The sequence below is a fragment of the Numida meleagris genome, chromosome Z (assembly GCF_002078875.1).
Source record: "Numida meleagris isolate 19003 breed g44 Domestic line chromosome Z, NumMel1.0, whole genome shotgun sequence".
NCBI classification, from domain to species: domain Eukaryota; kingdom Metazoa; phylum Chordata; class Aves; order Galliformes; family Numididae; genus Numida; species Numida meleagris.
In genome coordinates, this window is record NC_034438.1 from 41,336,993 (window position 1) to 41,358,711 (window position 21,719).

At 40.1% G+C, this 21,719-nt stretch overlaps 1 protein-coding gene and 1 long non-coding RNA gene across 5 annotated transcripts in view; both read right to left on the reverse strand.

Moving 5' to 3' along the window:
• The window catches only part of GOLM1 (golgi membrane protein 1), a 37,850-nt gene extending 34,166 nt beyond the window's left edge, over positions 1–3,684 (reverse strand). Inside the window, exon 1 of the mRNA XM_021380399.1 lies at positions 3,484–3,684. The gene's annotated coding sequence lies outside the window, so the exon portion shown is untranslated. The remainder of the gene's footprint in view (positions 1–3,483) is intronic.
• On the reverse strand, positions 7,230–20,312 carry LOC110389865. 4 transcript variants are annotated; one of them, XR_002433416.1, is made up of 4 exons: positions 19,005–20,312; positions 18,529–18,614; positions 16,233–16,755; positions 7,230–14,648 (listed from the first exon to the last, which is right to left on the reverse strand). It is a non-coding gene; the product is annotated as an uncharacterized LOC110389865 (long non-coding RNA). The 4 variants fall into 4 exon arrangements; XR_002433414.1 differs by having other exon boundaries at positions 18,717–20,312; XR_002433415.1 differs by having other exon boundaries at positions 18,692–20,312.

The following is a 21,719-nucleotide window of genomic DNA, read 5'->3' on the forward strand; positions in this document are numbered from 1 at the left end:
AAGATGCTAGAATCGCCAAGGTTGGAAAAGACCTCAAAATCATCTAGTCCGACCATCCACCTGCCACCAATATTTCCACACTAAACCACATCCCTCAATTCAACATCTAAATGTTTCTTGAACACCTCTAGGGATGGTGACTCAACCACCTCCCTGAGCAGTCTGTACCAGGGCCTGACCACTCCTTAGGAGAAGAAATGTTTCCTAATACCCAACCTGAACCTCCACTGGCACAGCTTGAGGCCATTCCTTCTTGTCCTATCACTGTTAGCTGGGAGAAAGGGCTGACCCACCACCTCACCACAACCTTCTTTCAGGCATTTGTAGAGAGCAATGAGGTCTCCCCTGAGCCTCCTCTTCTCCAGACTGAACAATCCCAGCTCCCTCAGCCGCTCCCCCTAAGACTTGTGCTCCAGACCCCTCGCCAGTTTTGTTGCCCGTCTCTGGACTCACTTCAGGGCCTCGATGTCTTTTTTGTCGTGAGCGGCCCAAAACAGAACACAGTACTTGAGGTGCAGCGTCACCAGTGCCAACTGCAGGGGGATGATCACTACCCTGTTCCTGCTTTCTGATACAAGCCAGGATGTTGTTGGCTTTCTTGGCAGCCTGTGCACACTGCTGGCTCTAGTTCAGCCAAGCATCAACCAATACCCCCAGGTCTGTTTCTTCCACACAGTCTTCTAGCCTCTCTGCCCCAAGCCTGTAGTGTTGCCTGGGATTGTTGTGGCCAAAGTGCAGGACCCAGCACTTGGTCTTGTCGAATTTAGTAGATAATATCCCCTTGTGAAAATAAAATCTGGTCATTAAACTGAAGAAAATTAGATATCCTTTGAGACGGAGGGATTAAAAGGACCCAAATCTGTATTATAATTGTTATGTCATGAAATTAAGTTGAAACACAGCAGTAGATGTGTCATCATTGACATCACTGTGTGTATGACTGGCATATCACTGAAAACAGGATGCAATCTGTCAACGGTTTACGGGCGTTAGGCCCGATTCCATGACAAAGGGGACGGGGGACCCAAGGGCCCACATCCCGGGAAAAGGGGAAAGGGGAAAAGGGTAGGGAGATGGCCCTGAGAGCAAAGAACAGTGGCAACAATCTGAGGAGAAACAAACTAATTTACTAAATAAGATATCGAAATGCAAAACAACACACTATAGTACAATATAATTACAATTTAAGCTGATAAATCCAATACAGAGAGAGAGAGAATGTCCCAAAATCAAGGTAGGCCTTACTCTACTACCGACGATAAGATGGCTGGAGAGCGAGGTGCTGCCAAGACGAGAGACGGGCGGAAAAAAAAAGGATGAGGTCTCGTGATCTGCAAGTTTTTATGCTGCGAGCTTTTATCTTTTCCCTCTGGCTGGAAATGGTAACAGAGGAGCAAAGTACCGTGGGGACTGTAGTAGTCCTTCTCTTCTGAGAACCAGGTATATCCACTACATGATGTTATGATGTGGAATACCAATAACCGAAAATCACAAAACCATGACACAATCACACGGAAAAGGGAAAGCCAGCAAATCAGTAAATGGTAAAATAACATTGCTTTATCCATGCCATAAACATTAAAGCCAAGGGATAACAGAATTACAAGCCTTAATTGTATAAGTTTATTATTTATTAATTTATTATATAAGTTTTCTCACGTTGCTAGAACTCTGCATGGAAACTTTACCAAAAACAGTGGGTTTTGATAGATGTTAAAATTTCCCTAAAAATAAAACACCTCAGGTACAAAGTACTTGGCAGCTGATGCTATGGAGATCGTACATCCAGTCTTTCTTAAACTTTTGGATAATTAATTCATGTGGGAAGACTGTTCTGAAGTGTAGAAGTACCAATATAACAAGGAGGGAGTGAAGTATAACTGTCTGGCATGTACAGCCCATGATTCTCAGATATGACCAGCACAGTGTGATGTGCCTGTGCTTCATGTAGTGATTGCTTGCAAGATCTGTTCACCAAGCACGTAGTTGATCTTCTGTTTTGATCTACAGTGTTTAACATGTGTGAGAGATGAAGATGTAGACCTTGGTTCAATTTCCAGAGGTTTCTGCCTATTTGAGAGGGAGCAGTTATTTTTGAGTCACATAGCTTTGCAGATACTCCTTGGAAAAAGAGTATACTAATGCCCTTGACCCCAAAAGGTTCACTCACAAATTTGTCTACCTTTGACCCTGACCCCTTCATTATGATCATGTGTACATACCTACAAGTACACAGGTAATAATACATAACTGCTGTGAACGCATTTCCCCATGAACACTACAGCATTCCTGTTTGATCAGGAGGAAGGATACAGATAAAAGGTTGAGGAAATTGAGATGGTTTAGCTTGGAGAAGAGAAGGCTGCTGGGAGAACTCATTGCAATCTTCCAATACATGAAAGGAGCTTACAGGCAGGCAGGGGACCAACATTTTATGCAAGTACATAGTGATAGGACAAGGGGGAATGGATTTAAACAGAAAGAGGAGAGGCTTCAGTTAGCTGTTAGGAAGAAATTCTTCACTCAGAAGGCAATGAGGCACTAGCACAGGCAGCCCAGAGAAGCTGTGGATGCCCCATCCCTGGAAGTGTTCAGTAACAGGCTGGATGGGGCCCTGGGCAGCCTGAGCTGTTGGGTGACAGCACTGCCCATGGCAGGGGGTTGGAAGTGGATGATCTTTGAGGTACCTTCCAATCCAAGCCATTTTATGATTCTATGATTCAATGATTCTATGAATTTATCTCTTCCACAAAGTGTTAGACATGAGCTGCATTTCTCAGGTCATTTCTCCAACACTGCCAGAAGTTCTACCTCCTTTTATTAAAAAAAATATTTAAAGAGTTGTTCCAACAGCATTAGTGAGGCAAGAAAGCATTAGTCTAGAGAGAGATAACAAATTTTAAGAACTCTGATTCTAATCGTATCCCTGCCATTAATTTCTGTGGAGCCCTTGGCATGTCATTTAAAATCCTAGGTTTGAAAATGAGTATCCATTTCTTAGCCAGGGAAAAGATGTAGATGTGGTGCAGAGTATGTTTGGGCATTCACTTTTCTTTTGTGTATATTACAAGTGGACCTTGATATTTTTTAAATGAAATTAAAAATCATATGTGTCATTTTAACCATTTCTAATAGTACTGTGTACGGAATGTGTACCCTACATTTTACAAACCCTTGAACTGGCAGTATTTCAGATGATATCTTACATCCTTACTGCAACAAAAGGATTGAAAAGGATTTATTTTTCTTGTGGGCAGTTTTTATCGAAAGCTTTTTATGGAAGTTTTTATCAGTAATTGAAAATTGGTATTATTTCTCATTATGAAAACACAATAAGTACATATAAAATATATATGCCACAACAGCTAATGAAAAAATACAGTGTCTTGTAGTTATAAATGCTGAAGAACTGTAAGCATAACTCCAGTTTCAGGCCTAGATGAAGCAAAGAAAATCTTAGAGCATTATTCACTTTTGACTCACTTTTTTGGTCGCACAGAGAGGATCACTACTATGGGCTTATTCTGCAAGTCCAGGTTGAATGCAGTCTAAGCATAATCCTCCTCCTGCTCCTCTCCCCTCCGAAAAAGAAAAAAATACTCCAAAACAAAACAACCACAATGAAAAAGGCTTTAGGCAGAGAGGAGAAGAGCGCAAGGAAAATCTGTTGAAGTAGATCCTAAACTTACACTGGGATTCTGGAATTTAACTGAAACCGTTGAATTATGATGTCAGCTGGGCTCACTTTTCCTTCAGGTAAACTAAATCCCTTCCATTGCCAAAAGAATTTGGTCTCTCATGTGTTAAAGTCTAAGATTTTATCTTGTGTTCTTTCTAATCAAAACATCTTCAGAAGGGTCAATGGGAAAAAGACGAAGAATAAAAAACAATGCTTCACTGCACTAGGGATGCAGATTTCATTTTCTGACATCAACAGACTTGCTATGCTCTTCTCTTCTTCCTTTCCAAATCAAACTGAGAAAGGAGGATTTAAAATCAACAAAACAGTCTAGATCTATGCATGTCTTAACTAAGAAGTTTACTACTGTCTAATAGCAACTGAAATAGATCTGACTTCTTCAGACTTCCTTGTGGCAGTCTTACATCCCAGTTTCATTTCTGCTTCATCTTCAAATATCTTTTTTCTTTTTTCTTAATACTATTTTACATTTCCTATTATGTGATAGAGAAAAAACAACTCTAAAGACTTTGGAGAGCAATAGGTTTACTTGAACCATCTGTTTATTTGCTAATATTCTTTTTCTGCCAAATGACAAGCTAAAACAAACCAACCATTTTTATCTTTTTATTAAAAAGAAAAACAGATTAAAATAGAGGAACTGAAAGCATCATTCTGCTTCTTTCATTTCTGAAAACCTTCTGGTAGAACAAGAACTTCAAAACCAGTCATGAGATCATCCTCCAGAGACACATTATCAGAGTAATGTCAGGTTGCTATCAACCAGCAGAGCCACAAAGTTTCAAGCTATCGGAGAAAGACGTTAGCCATATTTAGGTGAGAGTAGGTTCAGTCGTTTTACCAAACTATTACTCCCAGTGATCCCAAACGACAGGAGTGTAACTCCACAGAGCATCCAATGAAGTTAAAGACGTTCCCTTTTTCCCATATGCCATCAGCATAAGTTGCCAGACATCTCTGTTCCCTCCTGCTAGTCTCATCTCTTTGAGGATCCTACCTTTAAAGGTCTGATCCTTGTTAACATCTGATTTTGCACGTGGAAATGAAAATTTGCACTCTAAGCGTCCTTCTTGTGGTAAGTTCTTACTGACTGATGTGCACACTCAGGGTCTGTTTTTATATAAAAAAAACTTAAGGGCTTTCCAGTCACTGTATGCCTTTCCATGGCCTACATTTTGCAGGGCATAAACTTAATGTTCTAATTTGGCCTTGAAAATACACCTCCACCAGTTCTTCAGCTAAAACTGATGCAGGCTGAAACACTGAATAAAAAAATAACATTTTCACAAAACAATCTACATGATGAAAGTTTAGAAGTTCATTTTTCAAGTGAGAATTTTCTAGTATATATACTGGAAATGGCATGCATAATATTCGGCATGTTTTAATTCATTTACTCATTAGAGCTGGATTTATGTACAGACCTCTGTATTGAGCTGGAATTCAGTTGCTAATTGGAAATAGGAGTAATTATGTTCTTATATAGGAATTAGTATTGGGTAGCACTTTCTACTTCCATTGTAAAATAAATCCTGAGTGCTTCATCTGCATTCCAGCATACCTCTGTCTTTACAAAGACAGAAACCTTTGATTTAGGTAGTCTCTTTGTCTTGATAAAAACAAAAGAAATCATGCACAAACAAAACAAACAGGAATCAGGGAGCAGTTCATTTCCCACTACAACTGTTCAAAAGAGCTGTCAGCTGAAATCTTACTGCAGCTTTGCATTACTGAAGCACAAACATGTAGCACATTACAGATAGATGACAAAAGGCTTTCTATGCCATTCCCATCTCACTACGCTCTTTCTGAGTAACCCTGGATGCTGGCCCTGGTCATCGCTTCTGCAGCATCATTCTGGGTTCCACAGCATCATTCTGGCTTCTGCAGCTCTAGGGATTTTGCCTCAAAGTGTCAGCTCCCCTGCTTAATTGCACAGCATCATCTAGCAAAAAATGCCCAATATGTTCTAAAATGAAAATATTCTTCTATTCACTTCTTCAGAGGAAATCTGGGCTAACTGTAAGAGTTACATTTAAACAGTGTTGTCTTTCTAGAACAAAATCAACATCTACTCAGTAGATGCAGTAATAGAAAACAACTTAGCAAAGAACATTTTGGCTTTGAGAGCTGGCTCTCTCTGTCCATGATCCTCACGAGATTACCTGTGAGCTTCACCATGTTATTTTTGTCTGTTCAGCTTCCTTCTTTGTCTATTCTATTTGGTGTCTAGCTTCCCAGTCCTGCTTTGCAAAACAAGGTTTTCATTCATAAAATTCTCTAAAAGCCATTGATTAATGTTGCTTGTCATTACTGGTTGCTGCCATTTTCTTGGGAAGGCAAACTCTATATTCGTTCTTGATAATTCACTTGGGTTACCAATATAGCCAGAATTAATCTGTCTTTTCTCTTTCAAAACAATATATGAAAGACTAAAAGAAGAAGTCACACCACTAGCGCTAAAATACGTATTATAACATCAGTCTCTCTTTTTCAACCCTTTTATCTTTCATAGGCATAAGAGAGCAAGATGAATACAACACAGTTTTCTGCATGTTACACACATAAGTAGATTTCCATGGTACTGACTGCATATATTATAGAGGATGCCAGATTTGGTGGCACTTGCTGCAACTTTGTGCATAAGCATGTTGTCATACGCACAGGTCATAAGTGAACTTGCTTTTTCCTACAACATGGACTGTCATTTGCAAAACTCTGTCCTATTTGACTGAAATCAAGGTAGTATGCCTTAACAAAGTGGGAATGATGATGCTTCACCCACCTAATGAAGTCACAGACAAGCGTACTTTTTTTACAGGTAGCACATGGGTAGTCCAATATACATAAAATAGGTTAAAGATTTCAAAACCTCTCCCCAGATCTTCAGTGTCCACTCAGGCAACAATGGTCTCAGTCTGTATTTTCTAGAAAAAAAGATTAGTGACACAAAGCTGCAATTCTGCAAGGAACTATAGTGGTATCTAGCATGGTAGTTATGTGCAATTTGGGGTAACATATGCCTCAACTAACAGGAAGGAAAATCATACATAGATCACTTTATCATTTCTTCGTGCCAGGGTTCACACTGTGGCAGCAGGATATGGTAATCTATCATACAGTATGTGTGTCACCCACAGTAGTTTGCTCTAACAGTGCACACTGATACAGGTGTCTGGCTTATAGAAAGTACAGGCTGATTTACAGCTCTTTATACAAATTCTGTACTGCCTTGTACATAATGTATGTACTGCACATGCAGTTATATGGAGAAAAGTAAAGCAGTCATGAGGGTATTTTTAGAAGTAGAATCATAAAATCATAGAATGGTTTGGGTTGAAAGGGACCTTTAAGATCATCTAGTTCCAACAGCTCTGCTGTAGGCAGGGACACCTCCCTCTAGATGAGGTTGCTCAAAGTCCCATCCAGCCTGGCCTTGAATGCTTCCAGGGAAGGGGCATTCACAACCTCACTGGGCAGCCTGTTCCAGTGTCTCACCACTCTTACAGTAAAGAATTTCTTCCTAATATCTAGTCTAAATCTAACCTCCTCCAGTTTAAAGCCATCAGTTGCTCTTCCTTTATCCACTGATGCTGTAACTCCATCATAAAAGACCACCAAATTTGTCAGGCATGACTTGGCTGTACTTGTGAAATAGCAGCTGAGAGGTCTATGAGTAGGACTACTAGAAAGATGAAAAGTATTTTCTATTAAATTCACAGAGGTTCAAATCACAAGTTTCACATGGTAGCTGCTTTTGTGAAGTCAGTGCTTCGTTTTGTGGAACTAGTGCCTGTGAGACATCAGTGTCTAATTTGTCATCTCATGGCTCACAACAGCAAGGTAATGGAGAATGACAGCTTTACAAGTGATTTAGCACCAAGACAAAGCAAAACATTTATTTCCACTAGGGCTGCTAGCTAATTGTCCACCCTTGTGCTGATGCTGCTGCCAAAATTAATTCACTGGCTACCTAAGTCTAACCTCTTTTTGCTATCAGCAGTTCAAAAATGGTATGTACAGAATGCCACTGAAACTAAGAGAATGACGTTACTGCACACCCAACACAGCAGCAGGAGTAAGGAAGTATTACCCTTGGAATGTGACACAACATTATTGTAGTTTCTGAGCTGTAAAAACCTGGGTACCAGAGCAAAATCTGAAGATTCAGACTAAACATAGTCCTTACAGTAGTCTGTTAGTTCTGCAAACCTGTAAGAATTGGTACTGTACAACAGGGTTAAATACATCCATTGATTCTGCATCACTATTATTTGAAGGGATGAAACTAACCTGAGAACAAAAACTGTAGTGTGTGGAGATTACCACCAGGTGGTATTAACCATATAGTATGGACTTCTACTGAATTTTCTTTACACTGGATTTCCTGAAGTTGTTAACATTCACTCTTGTTTTTACATGTGAACAAGATGAACTATACAATACTACATAAATTGTGAGCAACTGCTCAAATACTTCTACACCCAAAACCCCAGTGAGAAACATTCTCCACAGTCACTGCTCCTGTTAGCAGAACACACACTTTTTGTTCCTTCTGGCGAACAGGTGATACCAAATTAGGATGTTTGCAAAAATAAGCAGTACAGTTAGAAGTACTATTCAGTGGACTCGTTGCTGTATTGTCAGATTTGCTTTTCAGTCTTAAGACAAAAAGCCTGTGGTGCTTACTAAACTCTTTGTCTGAGATCTTGTGCATGAAAATATCGATAGTGCACACTGAAAGTTTTGAGGATATTCATCCAGTACTCTATCTTAATATCTGCTGCTCATTATAGCAATGGTGAGACTGAGATCTCCAGACTGTTCTAGACAAACCTAAAAATCTGCCCTGTCCCAATGAAAAATAAATAGAGTCATAGAATCATTAAGGTTGGAAAAGACATCAAAGATCACCTAGTCCAAATATCCACTTACCACGAATATTGCCCTCTATATATAAACACACAGATTCTAATCTGATATTATAGTTCTCACATTTCAACTGACTCTGATTTACACAGCTACAAAAAAATGCATCAGATAACCGACAGCTACGATCTCCCCAAGCACCAGAATGTCATCTTCAGGAAACTGAGTGAGAGTATAAAAGAGAGTGCAACAAGTTTTCTGGGAGCTTCCTCTGGTTCCTCTGGGACCGTTTCTTTCTAGGTGAAACTCAAAAGCTCACATCCGCATGGCTCATCACTGTCAGGCGAAAAAATCTATGTCAGAAGTCCTGCCAGCATTCAAACCCAGTGCCATCATCACCATAAGAATTATTGTTTTTTTTTTTTCTAGAGCTTCCTAGCTTGAGAGTTGAGATACTGACAGGAGAGAAAATGCTAGATTTCGAGGAGTTCATTGTACCTCTTCCAGTTCTGCATAAGGATAGACCTACTACTTTGCTTGCCAATTGACCTGTGCTTCTGAATCATTGACATTTTGCAGCAGAACTATGAGATATCACTTTGGATCACTCTGTTTACAAAGTATGTTAAAAAAAACCACATCAACACTGTTTTGGTTTCTGTATCTGGAGGCAAACTGCTCCATGTTGGCTGTCTCCAAGTTCTTCTTGACTCCACTGCCTTCTTGGGCCTCATCTCTAGCTCTTCCCTTGACACTGTAGTGGCAGCAGGTAGAGCTGCAGTGGATATATGTATGATAAGATCCCATCAGACCTCCACGTTAAATAATGCTCTCTCTGGATTGTTTTATTGTTTTTTGAACATTTATTATTATTGCAGAAGTAGGAAAGACACAGACTTTCTTATAATATAACTCCTTGCTCTTTTTTCTGCTGTCTTCATCATGACAGAAATTAAGGCACGTATGCACCTGTCTTCTTTAACAGTGGCTACAGTTACCATTGAGAAGAAATATTGTTCAATATTATGTACTGATTTTCTCCTAGATTAGATTACTTTAATGAGGCTGCTGATACACAAGATAGCAGTGGTAGAAAGAAAAATGCTTGCAGTGCTAATCCTATCATTGAATTTGTATAGGAAGCAGCAGGCAAAAGACTATTCAGAGCAACAATGATGAGGCTATGACGCACAACAAAAGATGTAGTCCTGTTGCTCAGTGTTGGAAGGAGCCATGCAGTTGAAGCACAGCTATGGTCGAGGCTCTGCTATTTTGCCTGCTTGTGGCCTGTTAAGACTATCTCCTGAAATCAATTCATACGCTTTTGCACACCCATGGACTGCCTTAGTTCTGATGATAATCTGCACTCAAGCACTTTTCGTAAGCTGGCTGCCCTTTAGCACAGAAAAGCACATATGACCCAAAATAGTCTCAGAGCTCATCTGATCTGCATGTCATCCCCTGCACCACCCTGAACAGCAACTTGTGGCCACCCCTTGTAGAAATGGAGCCAAAGTTGGCCTTAATCCAACATTCATAGGCTTCTGTAGACTTGAAGGCTCTAAAAATAATGCATTTGAAATAATACACTCAAGACAAGAATGCAACAGCCCTTTGAAGCATAGCTCAGTGCAAACTGTCTCACTCAGTGCCTGAGGAGCAGTAAGTGGGGACGAATTGCATTGATTATTTTTCATCCCTGACTGTATGAACATAAGACTTTCTACGAGTCTGGGATAAGCTCAAGTAAAAACAGTTACAGACCCAAGCTACTGCTGCCAACAGACTTGTGCCTGCCCCAGAATCTTCTAGGATGTGGGAGAGAGCAAATGTTCTCACTTATTTTTCAGTGGTGGCCCAGCAGTACTCCAAGTCTGCAAGCCTACTGTTCGATATGATCTGTGTCCCATTCACTCCAAGGGTTTCTTAGCTACATCTGTAACACTTTCCTATACCTCCTGTCTGAGTAACTGCCATTGCAGGTGAGAAAGAGGATCCAAGACATCTTCAGATGTCTACATTCAGATGTAATGACCCCTTGCCCCCCAGTACAGAAGACAATTCAATGAAGCATTTGGAAGAAAATCTGGGCAGTTCTTCTTTTGTGAATCTCAGTGTATCTGTTGTGATTTCTGCCACATCTCCAGCTTATGTTTCAGGCTGTAGCACTTTTTTTAAGAGCTGGCAATCTCTTGTTCCTACACTTCGTAGTTCCCCCAGAAAACAAGACAGAGCCTTACATCTGCAGTGCATAGGATTCATAACTGTGAAGTGTGACAATCTTTTGCACGTACACCCATTCATGTTTTTAAGTTCTCATGCATGCCTTTTAGCTGGTGATTTCAGTAGTTGTCCAGCGTGTTTATGTGCACCAAACATGTAACACAACAGAAATTATGAGCTACTATGTCAAACAAAACAGAAGAAAATATCAAGCTAAACTCGCAAGACAAGAATATATACTTGTTCACTGGGAAAATAATAAAAACTGAAATAACTTCATAAAGGTTTTTGAAACATTCTGCTTTTAAACGCTCCCCTGTTCACTGTCACAGTTTGAGTCACTACACACCTGAGAATAACCAGTGAAAGCCCCACTGCAATTTCTAAGCAAGTGCACGAATGTAAAACAGCATCACTGTCAAACATTACCAAAGCAATTAGAGAAAAATCTATGGAAACTTGCTACACGTCAGAACAAATTGGTACATACTGTAACATTTTAGATATTTTAGCAAATCTGTGTAAGGTGAGTCACTATTTCACTGCATAACAGAAGGAAACTTCTGCTGCATCATGCCACTACTGCATGTTACTCTCGCTTGATAAAGCAAGATTTCGGTGACAATTATGAAGTTCTGATGGAATGGGCAACTTCTTTCTAAGGTGAGTAATGTCCTTGGCTTTACATTTTATACGCAATTCAGAAAAAGCCTTGCGTTCTGTTACCTCCATGACATTATTGTATGGTGAAGCTGTGCTCCAGATGAGAGAAAAAAAAAAAGAAAACCACCACCACCAGGGCAGCACAGCCATTCCTAACTAAGCAACCTGTTACAGTACTGATCTCGGATCAAAGAGAGCTGGTGTTGCCATATTGTTAGGTCAGACAGGGGCAGCCTTAAAAGTACAAAACTCCCCGTGCCTTTTGTTTAAAGTGTTCTACATGCTTCGTGAGAGCCCACACTGTCCTTTTCAGCCTGAAATGGCAGAAAGCTAAAGAAACTTGATTAAAGTGACCTGAGGGGCAGAGTGAGAATAGGAGAGGTTTAAGATCAGCTTTAAAGAATTAACTTCTAATTATCTTGCTGCATAGCAGAATTCAAAGGCGCACGTTAGACTGCAAGGCTCCCCATTCAGTGCACAAGCAGAGTGAGACAAGCCGGTTTCAGCACCTTAAGTGGAATGGAGCACTTCAGAATTAAACATCCAGCGTCACAACCATCATTGATAGCTGGATCACAACTTCTAATAGGCATAACAAAGATGAGGCGTAGCAGCTCCTGCCTATTACTCCTCAAAAGATGTAGAAGATGTTGAAAGCATTAACAAACGTATAGCATTTCCCCCAGGTAGCTTTTGGTTACTCAGTTTCAGTAGTGATATTAGAATAACTCGTACCAACTTCCTCACTGTAAAAACTATTACAACAATAAAAGCATTGATACAAAATGTAGGTAAGATTGCGTTCCTCATTTCTTTTCTCTCCAGTAATTTTTCAAAAACTCTTCCAAAAAATTTTACTTGTTTTAGCTCATCCAAGAATTTTAATCATCATAATAAAGACAACCTAAGCAGACCTCCTTAACATTAGGAAATGTTTGTTGTGTACTGGGAAATCTGTCCTCCCTGCAAATTACAAACAATAAGCCATTATGACAGCACTGAAACTGAAGCAATGGCACAATAAGTGCTGTTTCGTTTTGTTTTAAAAGCACTTGTTCTGAGAGCTACACAAGCTTTAATTTGTGATACAAGTCCTGTTCCAATCGTATGAAATCAAAAACACATTTTGAGTGTGTTACTTGGGAATCAGAAGTATAGCACCTGCTATCATCTTGTCAATCACTTTCTGAAGGGATGACATGTCTCCAGTGTGATACCACCACCAAGCATGCAAGGTAAGATTTTCCAGCAGCTAAGACATAGTCTTGATTTTGGGCAGTGTAGCCCTTCTTTTTAAACAAAATATCAAATTTCTATTATCCTCCCTCACCTAGAACCCTTTTGCATGCCCTTTTTCCAAAGTTATGCCTTCTCCCAGCACCGTGTGTCTGGGGAATCAAGTTATGTGTCCTTTCAGCTGCAACTCAAAAGCAGGGACAGCTATTATCAGAAAATAGCCAGGAAACTCACTGAATAGTTATCTTTCAAACGTCAGAAGAAATCCATTTCATGGTTCATATTCCTAGTCCAAAGTTCACCGAAGCCCGTGGGTTTTCATAAACTTTGATGGGTTTCAGATCAGATCTTTAAAAAAGAAACATAGAGTAGTGAACCACCACTTGGCTGCCGGCCTCTAGGTGAGGATACAACAAAAGCTGTGCAAAGTAGAACCAAGCTGGGTATTTCAGTCAGCTCTGTCTCACAACACTTATGCAGCTGAGAGGAATAATTTACAGCTTTAGAGTAAATCTGAAATCCTCACCTAGCTCTCACATAGTGGGATTTCCATGAGAATGACTACGGCTGGGTAGCTAAGGCAACTGCACCCATTTCTGTAGGTATCTTTGTAAACACCATCTGGTGCAGCAGCAGGGTTTCCATGCTTAGTATCTCACTCATGAAGAAATGTCTGTTTTCATCTTCTGTTAAATACAATGTCAGCAGTCACCTGTATCTCCAGGGAATAACTTGCTTGCAGAAGAGAAGATGGAAGAGTGCAGTTAGGCAGCTACCATCAGTGGAAACCTCAGAACAGCTTGAGGAGAAGAGCTGTTTGGGACATCTAGAAGAAAGGGGTCATTTTGGAAAGGCAACACCAAAATTGGACAAATTCATTAGCAGTGGCAACCAGGAAAGTAGAAGGTATTGCCAACACTTGGAGACTGGGTTGTTGGTGTGGCAGACCAATCTCTTTTGTAATCAGAATTGTGTGAATTTGGACCTAAAAGAGAGGAGTCTGATGGGTCGAAGGAGAGTGGAAGAGGGGGAAAGAATACAACTGGGAGGTTCATCCCAAAGCAAAACAAACTGAAAGAGGGACTGTCCCCAGTCATTTATGGTATTTATGACTGACAAGAAGAGCCATTGACAGAAAAGGTGATTAAAGTTCCAAAGCCTTAGTGTGATTTGAAGAAAAGGTAGAGAAGTGATGAATAAAAATAAAAATAAAAATAAAAAAAGGAGCAGAGGGAGAGAGATATAAAAGGCAGAGAGAGAAAGAAAGGACAGATTTGAGTTCTTTAATTTGGGCTGGGCATGACCCATTTAGGTTAGTGAGCTGATTGACCTAGAACATTTCTATTCCTGGGATTACCCTCACCAGGAGTATCTTGAAAAGCAGTTAACTGAGCCAGACTCCCTAGACTGAGAATTACACTTTATAGGAAAAGACATAATGTTTTTATATAAACAGCAACTTATTATGTTCCTGGACAGACAGAGAAATAAGTGAACTTTGTTTTCATGAAGGCTGACCACATCCGTGGAACAATGAAATCTTTGGGGGGAAAAGTCAGTTTATCGTATTGTGTTTGTACAGTGTGAGAAGGTTATCCTCCAGGCCCAAGTTCAAGCTACTACTACAGACTGAAGAATCACTAGAAATAATAACTTTTCAATTGCCTAAGGCACTTGCAGTTTTATTTGCTTCCTCTTCTGAGCTGCAGTTACTCCCTTTTAAATTGAAGATGTAGAACAGGATATGCAGGATAAACTGACAAAATTACTGAATCTTTAAAAATCAAAGGGAGGTTGTAGTGTGTCTTCGCAGGTGTTCCATCTAGCATTGCAGAAGTTCCGTAATTTGCTTCTCTCCAAAAAATTCGGCTAGACTCCTTCCTCCTCACAGTGCCTTTATACAGTTTCCATTGCAGTTCCCTCAGGTTGTGGAAGATGACATATGGTATTTCTGGCACTGGCAATAAGGTATGCATTATGTTAACATACATGTAAAACAACCTTTTCTCTAAAATAAGTAGGAGTACACTGCAACAAGGCATAAACACTGACATCTGCATGCTGTAATTTAAGCTGAGTTCCAGGACCCAACTGACCAATGCCTATATTGCTTGGTTTTGTTGTTATTTTAAAGCAAAACCTAACAAAATGCATAAGCCTTGTCCTGCTTCCACTTATATGCATAGAGGGATTCTTAAAGATTACCAAGTTGAGAGGGAAATAATTTCACATATCATCATCACTGGTTGGCACCCATGTTGCCAGCCACATTCACGAGGCCAAAAATGACTAGATGTCAGCACTTAACAGCTGCACGCTCTCACAGATGTGAGTTGCGGGCAGATTAGTGAAGACATGCTTGTACTAATGCTGCCGAGGTTGCACCTATTGTTTGAACTGAACAAAACAGTTTCATGTTTTTCCGCATTAAATTGTCCTTGGCCATCTAGGCATAAATTTTGTCACTGCTGGCCTTTGAGGAACATCTCGACAGATAAAACATAAGAACCAACTCAAACTAGCTTGAACACCTGTCTGCTTCTTGAGGGCCATAAGGAGGTGGATGCTCTGACAGACTCCAGCTCCAAACTGATACACCTAGAAAAAATTTAACAGTGGAAACCATATTATCTCCTCCAAGTTGTTTCTTGGAGACTTGAGGTTATTATCTGTGAATCCAGAAGATATAAAGATGGATTTAACTTCTCCTTAGTTATCTAGGAAGTATCATTAACTAGTGTTTTCCAGAGAGAAATGCACATAAAGATAGGAAAAATTGGTATGAGGCCATGAAGTACATTGAAGTTATGAGGATGGGGAGAAGGGGTGGGATATGTGAACAACGTTAACTTGGCACACATCTTGTATTCTGCTGCGTGAGTGGGAGCAAAGGTACTCTGGTGTGAGACTTGCCAGGCAGGATGGTTACCGTGTATGCAAGCCATTAGATGTAGCAGATCCATAAAAAGTTTGTTATTATACTTCAGAGCAGGTGTTAAAAAAAGTCATTCAAGAGCTATTGAAGCTGTTACTTAGAAAAATCTACTGCTGTGCTTAAATGAGGAGAAAATTGTTTGCAAGAACTCAACTTTCACCAAAATCGAAGCCAGAATTCCCACTGAATTCATTTCAACATCAGGAGCAACTAGAAAGCCGGTAAGAATTAACCACCTCTGTGCCTGAGGACCAAACACTAACATTACCAAATGTGCACAAGGAACTCCTTGCCATTTTTTTTAATAACTTTCTGATATTTGTTCCATGCTCTCCTGAATAAATAACTGTTTGGTGTAAATAAAGGTAGCAGACTGCCTGCTTTTGCTTGGCAAACATTTTTTTTCAAGTTCCAGATATTCATGCTTCTATTATTTGGAAATGATTTCAGAGCATATATCTGAATTTTTACATTCACGAGCTGAATCTTGAAATTCAGTCTCAATTATTTTCCTTTTTCAATTTTTTTTTCTTCCACGGTTGTCAGGTATTCCCATTTGAGCTATTCTGAGCTATATATGAGTTAGTACCAGTACAGACTACACACCTTCAGAATTGCCTAATTTGGAAACAGGAGTCTCTGAAGTTGTCTTGAGCCTTTTCTCTTTCCTTAAATATTGTATTTTGCATAATATCTCTCCACTGAAACATTTGTCTTGGATCAAAGAAAGCGGCATAGGAAGGCAATTTTTGATCAAAAACACATAAGGGAGAATATATTTATGCAGTGAGTCACTAGCATAGTATTTTTTGTGTCCTCCAGCAAAATATATTTTTGGCTCGGATTTAGACAGCTGTTTGACATCTTCAGATATCGAGCTGTCTGTGATTATCATTCCTATTCTTAATGACTCAGCATTTTCCTTTGCAATACCTACTTGTGAAAAACTGCTATGAATAGACTTCTTACAAAGAAAGCTGCATTTGCTACATGCTGCAGCATCCCAGTTATTAGATCTTACTGCTAACTGCATGGTATGGAAGAAAGAGATGTGTGTTTGCTCCAGAAGTGACAGGTACTTTTGCCGCTCATTTTCAATATTTGTGAGAGATAACAACAACTCTGACACCTGGAAAAAAAAAACAAAAACAGGGAAACATTCCACATTAATGAAAATGCTCAAAACCATAAAAATTGGTTCTGCTGAGGATTAGGATGTTTTGTTTCATTAATACTATTATTATTACTTCTATTTTTTAAAGACTACAAGTTTTGATATGAGTCATGGTTTGGTAGCTGGTGATCTTCATACAATTCAAACAAATCATCCTTCCTACAAAAATCTTACAACATAAGCATACAATAAAAAGTATTCATAGAATCATCTGAGTTGAAAGGGACCTCTAAAGGTCATCTAGTCCAACTCCCCTGCACTGAACAGAAACACCTACAGCTAGATCAGGTTGCTCAGAGCCTGGTCCAGCCTGACCTTGAATGTCTTAAAGGACAGGGCATCCACCACCTCTCTGGGCAACCTGTGTCTTATCAGCTGTGTTGTAAAAAACTTCTTCCTTATGTCCATTCAATGTCTCCACTATCAGTTTGAAATCGTTTCCCTTGTCCTATCACATCAGACCCTGCTAAGGAGTCTGTCCCCTTTTTCCTCATAGCCCACGTATTCATTGACTATAGATGAAGATAAAAGCAAGATGACCATGTGAGCCACAACAAATGGCATTCCCAGCACTTTATAATGATGACAGTTCTCTTTGGACTGATTTGTATGAATATGCATAGAAGTTTCTTTCCTACTGTTTGGAATGGACTGTAGAGGACAACATGAGAAATTCTCTAATTTTTCCACTTCATGCCTGGATAAATAAACCTGTCCAAAACTGTTTTTGAAATGTAGCTTGACTGGAACAATGTGTTCCACTACATAGGCTATATGTATAAAACAGATTACTAAGAGTGAGAAAATGAGCCTAGGGAATCTGTAACCTTTTGCATCCTGCAACTTATGTCCAGCACCTAAGGCCAGTCAGTTTATTATGTAGGAAGTTGCAAAGATGATGCACCAAATCATGAAGAAGATGTGCTGTTTGTTTGCTGTCATATATTAACAGGCACTGGATTCAAATATTATGCGTTGAGTCATTCCATTTTACCGAAAACTCAGAGACGCCAATAATTTCTGCAGAGAAGTAAGTAGCATCACTTAGAATAAAAACTACTTGAGGCAAAATGCCTATTGTTGGGATTGCAGTGGCTTTCTGTTTTATTCATTAAACACCACTCAGAATTTACAGAAGAAAGCAAGCTGCTTCCATTACGATAAACATGTATTAAAGAACACATAATGTAAAGGACAAAGCAGATTAAGACACCTGGCTCTTACCAATATTCTCATCAAATGTACTGATACGTACAGGACAAATGAGAAACAAACAAAATCATTTTGATTTACAGCATGAACAAATGCCTCTTTCTTTTCAAGAATGGGAACAAAGGATAGTAATTAAAACATTGCTCATATGCTAAATACTGATCATGAAATGTTCAACTACTACAGACTCTGGTACTATTTTTTTTTCTTTTTGCTACAAAAATTCAGCACAAATGTGATGCTTAAAAAAAAAATTCTCTGTATTTTCTTGGAAAGCATCATTCCATTAAGGCCTAGCATATCTTCTCATTCTGGCAGGCCCACTGCATATACCAAAGAGCATTTTGGTATAATAATATAAAATAAGTTGGTACTGTAGAGGTACCTAGGCAATTTTTTAGGGAAAAACAAACAAAACATAAACAAGGGAAAAAAAGCACAGCAAAACAACCCTGAGGACAAGGGAGGTGGGCACAGAAAGCCTACAAATGGTTTTTATACTGTTAGAGTTCTCACTTTCCATCCCACAGAGGATGATTGCTTCTGCTCTGTATCTTCTGGCAGCGTACCACCCCCAGTCTGATCCATTTGCCTTCACTCTGCTGAAAAAAGTAAAGCAATTTTCATTAGAAATTAAAAGATATGAAAGTGGGGAAAAGACTGACAGGGAAATACAAACACCCAAGAGTAAGTCAGCCCCTTACTTCCCAGCAGCCTGTGAAGTAACAATGATGTTCCTGCATCATGCACAATGGTACTCTGCTCACCAACTTAAAACCTCACATAGGGCAGCACTTTTCACAGTCTTTGCAAACCCGCCCTAAAACGCTGTTTTTTCCTTCGCTGGCTCAATTATTTTTCCCTTGGTTTCCCTTTTCCTGCCACAGACAAGACTCCCGCTCGCCTGCTGCCCATGCCCGGGCAGCAGAGGCCTCCTCAGGTAGCAGCCCAGGCCCTCTCCGCCTGCCGGCCGCCTCGGCCCACTCACACACCGCACATCAACCGCCGCCATCCTGCCACTCGACAAGTCGGGAGCGCGGCGCCGAGCAAAATAGCCGCCCGCCCCTCCCGCTGCGGTCACCGCTGAGAGCGCCTGCGGCCACACAGAGCCCCGCCCTGCGGCAGATGCAGCTGCTTTCTATGGTCGAGTCAAGGAAGAGTCCCCTGGGGCAAACTCCTGTGGGATCTCTCGAAGTAGTGGGAGACACAGCCCCTCTTTTATCCCTGAACCCCGATGCTAGTGGGGGTACCCCCCTTTCCCCCTTGGCTGAGGTACTCGGGGTTCACATTCTTCTCAATTTGCCAATCAGCCATCCCACTCAGTAGGTACCCCCACACACATTTCCTTTCTTTATACATACTTTGTAATCTGGGTTCCGAGTTTGTTGCTTTGCCCAACTAGAACCATCTTTGTATCCCGTGAAGTCAATCACTTTGTTCTGTCCAGCAAACCAGATTTAAATGCAGGTGCTAAGCCAACATCTCCTGACATATACTCGCAAGCTAAGTTTGTTTAACCAGATCCTTGTGACTGAAACTTTTCTACTCAGCTTCTTTATCTTGTTTTGCAGAGACACCCTATCTTTCTTTTGTTCTTCCCAAATTTTATTTTGCAAGGACACCTTCTCCTTCACTGCAGTGAAAAAAAATGCATTTTTCTGTCTGCCTCACTCGCCTCCCTCCTCCTGCCCCAAAGGCCACTTTGGGAAATTAGGAGCGCAGTGGAGAGTTGCAGACTTTCTTCCCACAGCCAGTGATCCATTGTAGGTGAGTTTCTTCAGCCAGTGGGTCTGGGGGTATCAGCTGAGCAGAAACAAAGCTGCCACCTTTGCAGTTCCACAGAACATCCTCTGTGCAAAGCACACCTCAGACAGCTTCCCACCAGATTGCTATTTTCCAGGAAATATATTTCAATTTAATACTAAACCAAGAGTACTGCTTTCAGAAGTGCTACATGCAAAGCCTCTTTACTGAGACATATGGGCCTAATTACAGCACAAGGCTGTTCTAGCCAGCTTTATGACAGCCCTGGCAGCACAAATTTCATTAAGACAAAGGAAGGCACATGTTCAGATTTAATGTGAATAGTTTTCCTTGAAATGGTCAAAACCTGGAGTTCACGACAGTTGTTTTGAGTCTTTGTATACTGCTTCACAGTTCTGGACCACATCCATGAGGATGGCAAAGTTCTTCTTAAACGTGTAACAGCGTTATGATTTAAGAATTGCACAAACACTCTGAAGTACTGGATTAATTGTGGAAAACAGAGGTTGTTCGTGAACAGAACGTGATAGGAAGTAGCTTACCTTGTTGCAGGCTCCCTGGGACATGGGCAGATATCTCTGGCTATCACTTTATCTCTGCTTATTAATGTGTTGTGGTTTTCCCATATTTCAGCAAGGGAACATGAGTTACTCTCCTGAAGCACTGACAGGCAAAATGCAACATGTTAACGCAAATTCAGCCTCACCAGCTGATGTTCAGTCACTTGTTTCACAAACTTGCTGTAGGGGTAGCAGCCTCAAACGGAAGACACAAGCATACTGGTAATTCCTAAAAGAACTTCAGCAAACTCTGCTAGAGCTGGCCAAGTTGGTTGAATTTCCATTCATAGCTTGAATGGCAAAGGACGACATTCAGAAGATACATCTCAAGGAGAAGTAGTATGACTTACATTCTCAACAAAGTTTCCAAACAGCAGTTTTACATTATCACTATTCACATCCAAGTACTGGATTTTCTATTTATTTACTTGGTGAGAGGGCATTATTCATTAGATATTCACTAGAAAGCAAATTTTGACTTCATACTTCAGCCAGCTCTAATTTGTAAACGGGAGGATCACACTCCACAGATTTATTGTGAAAATGAAGGATGACAAGGAGGGACTATTTCCCATTCCCTACTACCTGTGTACTTCCTGAGATCCTACAACATTAAGTTTGTTAGAACCTGGCTTTTTCTCCTTATTTGAATACTTAATTGCATTTAAGCTTTTCATATGAAACAAGTGCAATGAAAAATAATGAGTATAATTAACAGCAAAGCATTCTAATTTAAACAGTTTTGCTACTCCATACAATGATTTAGTATTGATTCAGAATATTGTGATTAGGAATTAAAGGTCTACATGGATGACTCACTATGAACAAATTAAAGGTTAAAACACATGGTCAAAAAAAAAAAAAAAAAAAGAAGCGCCTGGCTGGAAAATCTCTGTGAAATGAATTCTGCTATTTAAGTTATTTCAATTTTTTCTCTCATTTCATTAGCCAGGGGAACTTATTCTCACTGTCTAGATTTAGTTTCGGTAAGATAAAGAAGGAACTTTTCATTAAAATCATGTGTAATAAAATCACCGTGCAGTGGCTAAAATCCAGATAAGTAAGGTGTAGAGGATGAGAGTGCTGTTGTGAATGGAGACTTTGCTATTACATGAGATTCTTCATCCTGTTGGATCAGACGATCCCAACATCTGGAGGTTAAAGCTAACAATCAGAATACATCCGCAGTAATTTGTAGTTAGATATAACATTACTGAAGTACATTAGCACACTACTAGCAGGGAGAAGAATGGAAAGAAAATCAATAGAAAAAGCTCACTGGCAAACTAAACGCTCTGCTCTTTGTTACTCTTTGCATCAGGAGGTCTTAAAATGATTTGGCATACTGCTTACCTGCACCCATCTGTATCCTTCAGAAACAGA